The sequence below is a fragment of the Anguilla rostrata genome, chromosome 3 (genome assembly GCF_018555375.3).
Source record: "Anguilla rostrata isolate EN2019 chromosome 3, ASM1855537v3, whole genome shotgun sequence".
Lineage (NCBI taxonomy): Eukaryota > Metazoa > Chordata > Actinopteri > Anguilliformes > Anguillidae > Anguilla > Anguilla rostrata.
Window position 1 is genome coordinate 358,589 of NC_057935.1, and position 12,826 is coordinate 371,414.

At 47.5% G+C, this 12,826-nt stretch overlaps 1 long non-coding RNA gene across 2 annotated transcripts in view; it reads right to left on the reverse strand.

The window, feature by feature from the left end:
• LOC135249738 (uncharacterized) overlaps positions 1-12,826 on the reverse strand; it is a 198,092-nt gene that overhangs the window by 13,909 nt on the left and 171,357 nt on the right. Inside the window, exon 4 of one of the 2 annotated variants that reach the window (XR_010328746.1) lies at positions 10,539-10,749. The exons of the other annotated variant lie outside the window; for it this stretch is intronic. This is a non-coding gene — a long non-coding RNA (uncharacterized LOC135249738). Of the gene's footprint in view, positions 1-10,538; positions 10,750-12,826 lie in introns of those variants that run through there. 2 annotated transcript variants of the gene reach the window in all.

The following is a 12,826-nucleotide window of genomic DNA, read 5'->3' on the forward strand; positions in this document are numbered from 1 at the left end:
CTTCCAGACAGTTGGATGCCACCAGAAGGTGACACAAGCGCTGGCTGACCTGAGATGACCTGGATGTGTTAGAATTAAACTGTGAAATCAGCAGATTGCATGAGAGGCCTGCGGGGGGGGGTGTGTGAGGTGGTGCAAAAAAGTCACCCTATCCCCATTCTGGCACTCTTGGGGTCCCCAGCTTTAGCTGTGCTGGGACATCCCCCACAGGCGCGTCCCCCACAACCCCGGGAGCACTGCTGGGGTTGCACCCCCCCTCTCAACTGCCCCTGGACACTGCCCCTTCTCTCAACTGCCCCTGGACACTGCCCCTTCTCTCAACTGCCCCTGGACACTGCACCCTGCCTCTCAACTGCCCCCCAGTGCAGATGCTACTTGGCAGCTGGTATCAGGTGCTTTAAATTGACCATCTGATTGGCTGGTTACTGCATTACAGTTTGACAGTCTATGAAATCACTGAACAGGCTAACAGCATCAGGAAGCCATATGCTGTTTGGGTTTTTGCTGAATGCAGATAAATTAACCTCAGCCTGCAGTCCTCAGGATGTTTCCCCCAGAGGACCGAAGAAATAAAATGGAGAAGCAGCAGCAGTGTCCTAAAAGGGGGGGGGGGGGGGGGGGCTGGGGGGCTGGGGGGGCTGCCCGATCTGAAACAGCCAGCCGATTCATGCGTGTCTTTAAAGAAACATTTTTCATCAAAACATCATAGGACTGTGGTCTCCACGGAAAAGCTATTTGTGAGTCTTTTCTCTGGTCTCCTCTGACACGTGGAATTAAAGTGGGGAAATGGGCCGATCTCAGGAGAGGGGGGAAATGGGCCAATCTTGGGAGAGGGGGGAAGCCCTGTGTTCCGGAAACACCAGAACAATCTTCATTTCCCTGTGGGGATTACACGAGCTGACCCCCACCTGGGAAACAGTGGACTTCAAGCAGAGAAAAACATCCATTCTTCTCAGAGCAATTAGCTAGCATTATTATTGCATTTACAGAAAGACACTGTGGAGAAGCTGTGATTACAGCTGCCTCTCTCGTTCACAGCAGAAAGCTCCGCCTGGAGTAGGGGGGTGGGGGGGGGGGCGACATCATCACAAACACCACTGGCTGGGGGGGGGGGGGCGACATCATCACAAACACCACTGGCTGAGCTGGGATGTTTTTATGAGTTGAATTTCACTTGGAGCATGTCGCACAGTCGCAAATGACAGTTATTGTTCCTCCCCTGAAATCTTAAATTAATATTAAAATATTAATTGCAGTATTTTGTATGTATGTGTGGGCGTGCAGGTGTGTGTGAGAGTGTGTGTGTGTGTGCAGATGTGTGTGTGCAGGTGTGTTTACGTGTGTCTGTGCATATGTTTTTGTATTGTGTGCATGCCGGTGTGTGTGCGTACCATGTGTGCATGTGTGCGTGTGTGTGTGTATGTGTGTGAGTGCGTGTGTGTGTGTGTGTGGACTAGTTCTGGATAAATGAGGCAAATGCCCAAAATGTTCAAAGAGATTTATATTTTAGTTTATTATGTTTTAGAGTTCTGAATTAAAACTTCAAAATGATTGATAATTTAGTCAAATTATAAATAAGATTTTTGATGAATCTGTGCAACTTTAAATGTTGCAAGGCTAGGAACTTCTTAAAAGTTCAACAAAAAGTATTCTCTATGAAATGTCCTCAGCATCCATATATTTCCATTAAAAGCAGCCATAAAGATTCATGGTACACTCCTGAGAGCAATGTCATGTTCACCAAAAAAATCATTTGATACAAACTCATCTTTGATGAAACTGTAAGTCTAAGCAACAGATTTAGGTTGTAATTAAAAGGTTGTTTGTCTTTTAGCCTCACTTACATGTTCATCGGTAAACACTCCTTCAATGCTTCCTTACAATATGAGCATTGAAATGCAAATCATAATCCCAATAATCCCCTTTTCAACTGTCCGTGCTCATTCTCCAATGTGCTTAGTTAACACATCCATTCTCCTATGCGCTTAGTTAACACATCCATCATCCTGTTAGCATTGTTAACACACCCATTCTCCTGTGTGCTTGTTTTCCAGTGTGTGTTACACTGAATTGGCCATCATCATCACGCACACGCATACACACACACACACACACACACACACACTAGCCGACCTCAATAGTATATACTGCAACACTGCATAGAACCCTTTGACAATTTAGAAATCTGGCAAGCCAGGCCTAGTTTTTATTAACACATTTATGACTATGTATTTTTAATGTTGTATAATATAGTATTAATACTTTATAAAGCAATTATAACTCCACTATATAGCCATGTCAGTAGAGAAAGTGTTTTTGCAGCCAAAGCTCCTCCCACCAGAACACCAATCAGGAGAGAACTACAAACTACACTTCCCTCTTAAACCCAAACATCACACACACATGCACACACACACACGCACACACGCACACGCACACGCACACGCGCACAGCACACACAGCACACACACACACACACACACACACACACATACACACGCACGTACACGCACACGCACACACACATGCACACACACACACGCACACACGCACACACGCACACACGCACACGCACACACGCACACGCACACGCGCACACACACACGCACACCACCACAGCAGACATCCCAACACTACGCCACAGCCACTGACACTTACCAACCGCAACACACTGCACCTCGCCTACCTAACCCACGCCACTGCCTCCTTCTAACCCACCTGACAGGGCCACTGACATCTATTACAGAACATCCTCTACCTAAGCCTACACCATGACCTTCCTTTCAGCCTTTCAGTCTGTCATATTCTACAGACACACAGGCAACAGACACAAACAGCCTTTCAGTCTGTCATATTCTACAGACACACAGGCAACAGACACAAACAGCCTTTCAGTCTGTCATATTCTACAGACACACAGGCAACAGACACAAACAGCCTTTCAGTCTGTCATATTCTAACAACCACAGGCAACAGACACAAACAGCCTTTCAGTCTGTCATATTCTACCAGACACACAGGCAACCATGATACAAACAGCCTTTCAGTCTGTCATATTCTACAGACACACAGGCAACAGACACAAACAGCCTTTCAGTCTGTCATATTCTACAGACACACAGGCAACAGACACAAACAGCCTTTCAGTCTGTCATATTCTACAGACACACAGGCAACAGATACAAACAGCCTTTCAGTCTGTCATATTCTACAGACACACAGGTGGACAGACACAAACAGCCAGCGGTCTGTCATTCTACAGACACAAGCGGAAACCACGGCTGCCGTTTTAACTGCACACCACCACTGACACCTCCTCTCTAACCCTAACCCTAACTACCACTGACACCTCCTCTAACCCTAACCCTACAGCCACTGACACCTCCTCTAACCCTAACCCTACAGCCACTGACACCTCCTCTAACCCTAACCCGACAGCCACTCCTCACAGCAATAAACAATAAAGATGCAACACGTCCCAGATCGACAAAAGGCTGGATTTCATTGTTTGTGTGATTAAAAAAAAGAAGCTAAATATAAACCTTTGTGTTTGTGTCTCTGCTCAGGAGAGCTGAATCAAGGGCATGATGGCAGCCTTTCTGTCTCCCTTCTTCCTCTTAATCCTTAATCCTTTAAATCCTTAATGAGAAAATTGACAACTATTATGAAGAAAATCAAAGTGGTTTATCCAGGGTTTCCAGGGACAGTTTACTATCATTGTCGGGCTAAAAAATAATTAGACACACAATTAGTTTAACAGCAAAGTGGACGAAAGAAAATATATTCTAATACCTTGATGAATTTCAAAACAGCGTCAAATTAAACAGGGATGCAGTTGTGCTTTTAATCGTCTGCTTCTTCCCCTTATACCAGCGTCCCGCCTCTCAGCAGGCTGGGGCTGTTCTGCGCTGCATGCTGGTTGGGGGGGGGGGGGGGGGGGGAGTATGCCGCAGTGTTTGCATGGAGAGTTATGCTGACCGATTAAACAGTAGATCCCATTACAGGCTGTGTCGGGGGGTGGGCGGGGGGCGGGGCTCTGCTCTGCTCTGCTCATTAACAGCCCATTGGTGCGATCCTCACCTGGGGGAGGGGGGGGGCAGCAGGAGAGCAAGTCCCAACACAGACACCTCTGTGGAAAAGCATAAGAAGCTGCATCTGCAGTGCTGTTCACCCTGGGGGGGGGGGGTACCACAGTCTAACGGTGGAGGTGCACAAGGGACTGTTTTTATCGTGAGAGGGCCCAGAGGGGAGGAGGTAAATATAGACCCAGCCTTGAGGAACCCACAGAGGGACCCCCAAATATCAGACACCAGGCTCTGCAAGGCCTACCCAAGCTTCCACGAGATGATCTTTAGAGAGACCCACGTTCACACACCTCCTGGGCTCCAGCCCCACATTCACACACCTCCTGGGCTCCAGCCCCACGTTCACACACCTCCTGGGCTCCAGCCCCACGTTCACACACCTCCTGGGCTCCAGCCCCACGTTCACACACCTCCTGGGCTCCAGCCCCACGTTCACACACCTCCTGGGCTCCAGCCCCACGTTCACACACCTCCTGGGCTCCAGCCCCACGGCACACACACCTCCTGGGCTCCAGCCCCACGTTCACACACCTCCTGGGCTCCAGCCCCACGTTCACACACCTCCTGGGCTCCAGCCCCACGTTCACACACCTCCTGGGCTCCAGCCCCACGTTCACACACCTCCTGGGCTCCAGCAGTGAGGATGAATTCTGTCTGGCTGCAGTCTGCTCAGTGTGCTGTACAGAGGGATTCTGTGCCATCGTGGAGTTTCAGAAAATCTGGTTTCGCGATTTTGAGTTTAATGACCAGCCAGAGCACATGAGGGAGCAACACTGATTGGTCGGTTTGGTTCCATGTTTCCTCAGCCATCCAGGTAAGGTCTTAAAGTACTGAGGTACTGAGGCTGTGAGCCATTGAGGTACTAAAGCACAAGGGGCAATAAGGATCAAACGAAAACCACCACAATTCAGCGAGTTTCACTGGTATCACTGTCCCTGGGGTTCATTAGAGGAAGTCTCTGGGGTTCATTAGAGGAAGTCTCTGGGGTTCATTAAAGGAAGTCTCTGGGGTTCATTAGAGGAAGTCCCTGGGGATCATTAAAGGAAGTCCCTGGGGTTCATTAAAGGAAGTCTCTGGGGTTCATTATAGGAAGTCCCTGGGGTTCATTAGAGGAAGTCCCTGGGGTTCATTAAAGGAAGTCCCTGGGGTTCATTAGAGGCAGTCCCTGGGGTTCATTGGAGGAAGTCCCCTGAAACGTGGCACAGTGACTGGTCTCCCTGCTCAGACCTGCTCATTTCATATCTATATAAATATTAATAAAAGCCTCTCCAGCAGAGTAAGCCCTGCTGCGTGTCCTAATCTCCCTTCGCTCTCTCCGGGCACAGAGACAAGGCCTCCCTCGTGATCCATCATTCTGAAAATGTCTGGGATGTGGATAAGGCCTGTAATCCATCAAGATCTCTTTTCTTATTAAATTTTCGAGGATACACTTTCCACTCCCTGAATGTGGTCTGCTGTCCTTCTCCACTGGAAAAGCAAATAGATAAATGGGAAGTGAACGTAATCTGTGCACTGCGATGGAGTTCCTCTTTACATACAGTACAGTGTACCCTAACCCTAACTCCACACCGCAAGGTGTTGTGCTTCAATCCCAGGACTCTGAGGGTTGGGCGGGGCAAGACCCAGGTTGGCTCTGGCACTGGTCATGTGTCCAGGTGAGAGCTCACCTGGGGAATGGTATCAGAGTGAAAAGGAGAATGAGCCCCTCCCAACCCTGACACCTGCTGAGAAACCAATCACTTTAAAGGGTGTGCTTATGAAAGACAGGGAACCTGCAGGAGGGGAAATAACAGGGAGGGGGGGGAGAGAGAGAGAGAGAGAGGAAGAGAGGGAGAGAGAGAGAAGCCAAGAAAGGCAGAGGAAGACGTGCTCAGCAAACTCCTGTCTGCAGTAATTATTGGGAAAACATCAGCTGGAGGGATTTTGTCCCATCAGTAGAGAGTGAGTGAGATGGAGACCCCGCCTGGAGAGGACAGGTCCAAACTCAGAGGGTCCCGTCATCATTAGGGGGGCATTGCCATGACGACACCCCCCTGCAGGAGGCCAGTCGTGTGAAACCAGGGATTTAGAGGAGTAAAGCGATGCAAACAGTCATCCCTATCATCCACCCATCCTCTCCTCCCTCATCATCCTCTTCCTCCCTCCCTCTCATCCACCCAGAATCTCCTCACTCCCTCTCATCCACCCACCCTCTCCTCCCTCCCTCTCATCCACTCATCCTCTTCATCCCTGCATGTGAAACCCAGAGCTCCTCCCTTCACTGCCTCCAGTACCTCAGCCCCCACCTCCCTGAGAGCATCTTTACTCCAACATAAGCTCTTTACATTAGGAAGGCAAACAGCACTGCATCTCACCCCCCACTGCCCCCCATTTTCCTCATATGACTCTACCCCCACCCCTCCCAACAATATCGCAGGGATCTCAATAACCCTGCGGAGCTGGGGGGAGGGGGGGGGGGCAGGGGGGTCACTCGCTGTCCTCCTTAATGCAGTCGGATCGAGCGGGAAATCGACCGGGCACTCCGTTAATGTTTAGAGATCGCCGTTAATTCAATAAGCGCGCGGTGTGCTCTTGTTCTGCCCTTGTGGGTGAAGTCGGTAAGTAAATAAATAAGTAAGTAAATAAATAAATAGAAACATGGATGGAAAGTCAGAAAGCTTGCGGTATAAACAGAGATTTGGGGCAGGGGTGGCCAGTGACTGTCGCCCGGTCTTCAGGAGCGGGACGGCGATGTTCATCACTGACTCACGAACCGCGTCTGTCCACAGACTGGACCGCCATATCCATGACAACCAGAGTGACTCCTCTGGTGGGCGATAAACGCACACTCAGCAGTGCGCACTGTACACAGCGTATACAGGCACAGCCTAACAACCCCAAGCAAAATGAAACCACAGCAAGAGAGAGACAAAGGTGCGTTTATTTACACGCGAATGAATGTCTGAATATTTAGTTTCCACTCATCTAGCACCACTGGGTGAAAACACACGTGAATGCCCTGGGTTCACAAGCGAGTGATCAGTATCAGAAGGGAACCTCGTGGTTACAGTATGTCTACTGCACATAACGGGACAGGCTGCAGCAGCACAGCGCTAATGGATGACTGCATGGCAGAAGTCCACTGAAACAAAAACTTCTGAGATTATTCTTTACGTGGGGTGGGGGGGAGGGAGGGGGTGATCTTGGCCTTTCTAAGACGCAGCTTCGACTGTATTGATCCAGCGTCTTCTGTTTGGCCGTCTGTAGATTTAAGGAAGGGATTCTTTTCTTTTCTCACAGTTTTTTGTGAATGTTGGTCCCAGTGGCAGCATACACTCTAAGGCACAAAAGCAGCATTCTTAAAATAACCAAATGGACAGCTGTTCCCTAACTAATAGGAACAAGCACAGCCTCCAAATAACAAACCGCACAGCTCTCTAAATACCAAGAAACTATTTTTCTATGCAATAATTTGTTCCCTATATAAGTGAAGCACCGTTTGCTGAGAACTCAGATTAATCTGGCGTGACAAGCCTTAACCTCACTGGGCCCATTTTCCACAATCTGATAAATTCATTTAATTCTGTCTCGTTGAAAAGCCAAAGGGCATGGTACTACACAGTCCAGAAAATGATGTTTCAGAACAAAAAAAAGTTTCAGGGCAAAAGTGAATTTAAAATGGTCAGATAATGCAGAGATCAGAGTGATATGGATGTGATTTATGTAATATGTAATATTACATAACTGTAATATGGACCAATGCGACCTGTGTATTCTGCTAAATCAGCCTGGTGACTGTAAGGAACGATTTACAAAACCAACGGCCGGTCCTCACATTCCTGAGCACAGAATACCGCTGCCTGTCTCAAGGCCAGCGTTTGCTCTCCTGCACTGGTCTGGGGGGGGGGGGGGGGTTATCTCCAGACCTGTGGGTGGGGGGGGAGGGAGGGCAGGGATCCTGGGAGAACATAGCCCCACACGCTCCCATTCACACGGATTAGCTGCTCTGTTTTCTCCGGACCACCGCCCTCCCTCCACACACCGGGATTAATGCCGGAGAGAGGCTGTCCGGACTCCGATAATACAGACACTAAAAACCGTTATCAGCGCTTCTTTATAAATGTCAGATAATGTCATCATCACCACTTTATTACACAAAGCGGATTAATCTATCAGCCTGGCAGGGGGGAATAAATCTGCAGGACCGTGTGGAGGGCACAGAGACGCTGGGCTTCCTCTGTATGATATTCCTAAATATATATTCTTTATTAAGTGGTTTAAGTTCTGCTATTGGCAGCGGCAGAGAAAAAATTTATGTACAAGAATTCTGCAATATTTATGTTTTTCATTATCCTCTTATTCTGAGGTTTCAAAGGTTTGCCAACTCAAACTTATTTTTCTAGAATATATTTTATATATATTACGATGCATTCTGTTATCAGCTTATCGTATACTAATCTCCTCGTTCAGGTGGCTCCACCTGTATGTGCTCCACCCGTATACGTGCTCCACCTGTATAAGAGCTCCACCCGTATAAGAGCTCCACCCGTATAAGAGCTCCACCCGTATAAGAGCTCCACCCGTATAAGAGCTCCACCCGTATAAGAGCTCCACCCGTATAAGAGCTCCACCCGTATAAGAGCTCCACCTGTATAAGTGCTCCACCCGTATAAGAACTCCACCTGTATAAGAGCTCCACCCGTATAAGAACTCCACCTCTATAAGAGCTCCACCCGTATAAGAGCTCCACCCGTATAAGAGCTCCACCCGTATAAGAGCTCCACCTGTATATCTCCTTAATGAAACATTCACAGGAGGAAAATCTTGTCAAATTATCTGGCATAAATACTAAATCTATGACCAAAGGACACTAAAGAGTTAGGATGTACTCACATAAACCTTCACAGTAAGGAACGTTTAGAGCTCAGTTAAAACAGACAGACCTTCCGCTCCTGCACACTGGTGAACTTCTGCGTCTCGTGTACAGTGTGTGTTTTAGACTCTTCTGAGTCGATGCTTAAAGAACACCTCTGTGTGTAATTAATGAAGTTCTCCGGCCTGTGTTTGTGTTCTCTGTATATCCGTCAGAAGAGCGACGCATCAACGCCGGGCGCAGAAAAGCACGTTAGCGCAGAGAGCCACGTTAGCGCAGAGAGCCACGTTAGCACAGAAAGCTACGTTAGCGCAGAAAGCTACATTAGCGCAGAAAGCCACGTTAGCGCAGAAAAGCACGTTAGCGCAGAAAACCACATTAGCGCAGAGAGCCACATTAGCGCAGAGAGCCACATTAGCGCAGAAAGCCACGTTAGCGCAGAGAGACACATTAGCGCAGAAAGCCACATTAGCGCAGAAAAGCACGTTAGCGCAGAAAACCACATTAGTGCAGAAAAGCACGTTAGCGCAGAAAACCACATTAGTGCAGAAAAGCATGTTAGCGCAGAAAACCACATTAGCGCAGAAAAGCACTTTAGCGCAGAAAAGCCACATTAGCGCATAAAATCATGTTAGCGCAGAAAGCCACGTTAGCGCAGAAAAGCACGTTAGCGCAGAAAGCCACGTTAGCGCAGAAAGGCACGTTATCGCAGAAAGCCACGTTAGCGCATCGATCGGCGGCACGTGCTCAGAGATTCCTCCGCGCGCTTCCCTTCTGCGTGCAGCCAGTCATAAAATCCATTACAGCAGTGTGATACAGGAGTGCAAAGGGTCTCTTCTTCTGTCTGATTGTTAGCGAGTGACAGAACAAGCTGTTTGAAAGGAACTTTACTCAGCTGCCGTAAACACTGATATACACTGAGGAAAACAAGAGACCGGTGCCTACACACAACAACCTGCGAATTATGCATGCATATCATATGAACGCAGATAATGAAAATCAATTAGCCATTCTCTGCATTTCAGAGCACATTACTGTAGCTTAGCGTAGCGGGAGGAAGTGCTGGTACAGAGAGAGGCTCAGTGCTGCAGTCAGACTGCAGTCAAAGCTGTTTTTCCAGCATGCATGTCCTCACAGCACAGGAATCATCAGCATGTTTGGCCTGATCTAAGCAGGTAGATCAGTCGAGAGCTCTGTTCCCATTTGCACTGAGGACCCCAGAATATTCCCAAAACCGCTGCAGGGGAGCAGGATGTCAGCCTGGGCAAGGTCGCCTAAAGTCAGCCCCCCCCCCATGCCTGTACAGGCCACCTGGCTCTAGAACCAGCACCCCAGCTAGTCAGAACAACAGAATCACCTGATCTGCCAGCACACATGGATCACCTGATCTGCCGGCACACATGGATCATCTGATCTGCTGGCACACATGGATCACCTGATCTGCCGGCACACATGGATCATGTGATCTGCTGGCACACATGGATCATGTGATCTACCGGCACACATGGATCATGTGATCTACCGGCACACATGGATCATGCAAATATAACACAGGCTGTGAAAATCACCATGGAGACTGCTAGCAAAAAAACCAAACAAAAAAATATTTGTCAGGTGTCTATTAAGTTTCTCTTTTTCGTATACAGACAATAAAAAAAATGTGATAGTTTATAAATAGGCGTTCAAGATTCCAACATCTGTCACTACCTCTGGTTGGACAAAAAGTGCAGGAAAACTTCTCTTTTCTTTTCTTGTGTTCTTCAGTCTGTCTGTTCGTCCGTGTATCTGTCTGTTTCCTCTCCACTGCACCATCTGTGAAAGCATTCCTAATGATTCGTCGAGATGTGATTAAGGTTCAATTAACCTCCCAGCAGGAGTTGTGAACTAATTGTTGCCGTGGTTAATCATTTTCTCCTTGCTGATGGTAGTTAATATTCTCCCCAGGACCACTCAGATGCTTCCCCTCAGGGTGGCAGTGGGGGGGGAGGGGAAGCCACAGCCACCCCCCCTACCCCTACCACAAAAACAATTCCACAGAGAAATAATAATACATAAAGAGTGCTTTTATTAGTGTGTGTATTTGTAATATGGACGATTGTAACTTGTGTGCGTTGTATGCAGGGGCGTGAAAAGCCTGGAATGATGCGTGAGAGACATGGATCAAGAGAGAAAGGGGGCCCACAGAGACTGCTTATGTATAGGGCCCAGAATGTTGTGCTACACCCCTGATTGTATGTATTGTGTGTTTGTATGTGTGTGTTTGCATGTTTGTGGATTTGTTTTATGCATATTTACATGCGCCTATGTGTATATTGTGTGTTCATGTGTGTGTATGTGTATGTTTGTGCTTTTGTGCATGTGTGTATGCATGTGTGTATGTGTGTGTGTGTGTGTGTATGCGGGTGTGTGTGTGTGTGTGTGTGTGTATGTGTGTGCGTACATGGTTGTGTATTTACTGTGTAATCTTGTCAGAGGTTTGTGGTCCTAGTCTGGTTGGTTTTGGCAGGATCACAGACAGGACAAACTGCATTTGCAGGCCAGACATTGTGTAGCAGCCCACTCAGTGGAGCACAGATGCAGGGATTCACATTTAAAAGCGCTGACCTTGCTGTGGCTCTGGAACTGTACAGCCATGGTTTTGCATATTTATTTATTTTATTTTTTTGTTCAGCCTAAGAGCTCTTTTGGTTCTAAAGATGCTGTGACAGCACTGTTCAGATTTTAGTTCTGGTTTATGTTCTGTTTCTGTCCCGGTTTATGTTCAGAATTCAGGTTCAGGTTCAGGTTCCGGTTTCAATTTATTCTGCTCAGAGCAAATTTATTTGTTATAATTTTTAAAGTTTGAAACCTACATTGAATCCTGTTCCGCTGATTTGACATGGCCACAAATTATTAATCATGTATCTGTTTTTATTTTTTTTTAAATTACAAAACAGTCCCAGCCTGCATTTGTGATAATGGAGTTTAAATCTAAAATATGTCATTTAAGGGCCAGATCTGGGATTCAGGTTCCTGTGATTCAGGTTCCTGGGATTCAGATTTCAGGGATTCAGGTTCCTGGGATTCAGGTTCCTCTGATTCAGGTTCCAGGGATTCAGGTTCCTGGGATTCAGGTTTCTCTGATTCAGGTTTCTCTGATTCAGGTTTCAGGGATTCAGGTTCCTCTGATTCAGGTTCCTGGGATTCAGGTTCCTGACACACTGTGCTCAGGCTACACAGGGCTGAACACACGGCACCATTTACTCTCCCATAACCACCTGCACTGTCAAAACCAAAGCTTTTATTGTTTATCCGATTTACATTTTTGCATAATGAAATCAAATCTATGGTAATTGAAAGCACGTAAACAATCTAATCTTTCACTGGAGCAGGGTGATGGCATAACTGCTGCATGTCTGTGCTGATACAGAGCCCACATCCTGGGTATGATACATATTCAGCAGATCCTGAATCAGATCACACTCCACTGCTCTGAGTCCAACATGGATTAAACACCACAACAGTGGCTTCGCACAAACAAGTGTAAATACCTGGAGAGGACCATCTGAATGAGCTCTAACAACAACTGCCAAAAATGAAAAATGTTCTTTTCACCTCTGCGACTGTAAATAAAATGTGATTCAAGACAGGGAGAGCGAGAGAGAGAGCAAGAGAGAGGACCATGGCACTGTGATCATATAATTAATATGAGTCAGAGGAAGATGAGAAGAAGAGGAATAACAGAGCGGAGGAGTGGGGACCTGAGACTGAGCACAGGTACAGGTAAGGCAGAGATGATTTATACACTGACTGACTGCGGCCAGGAATTTCATGTCCTCATAAATAGAGGGCTATTAAACGAGCAGCAGGGTCTGCAGAGGGACAGGGCCATTAATCACCAGCCTGGACG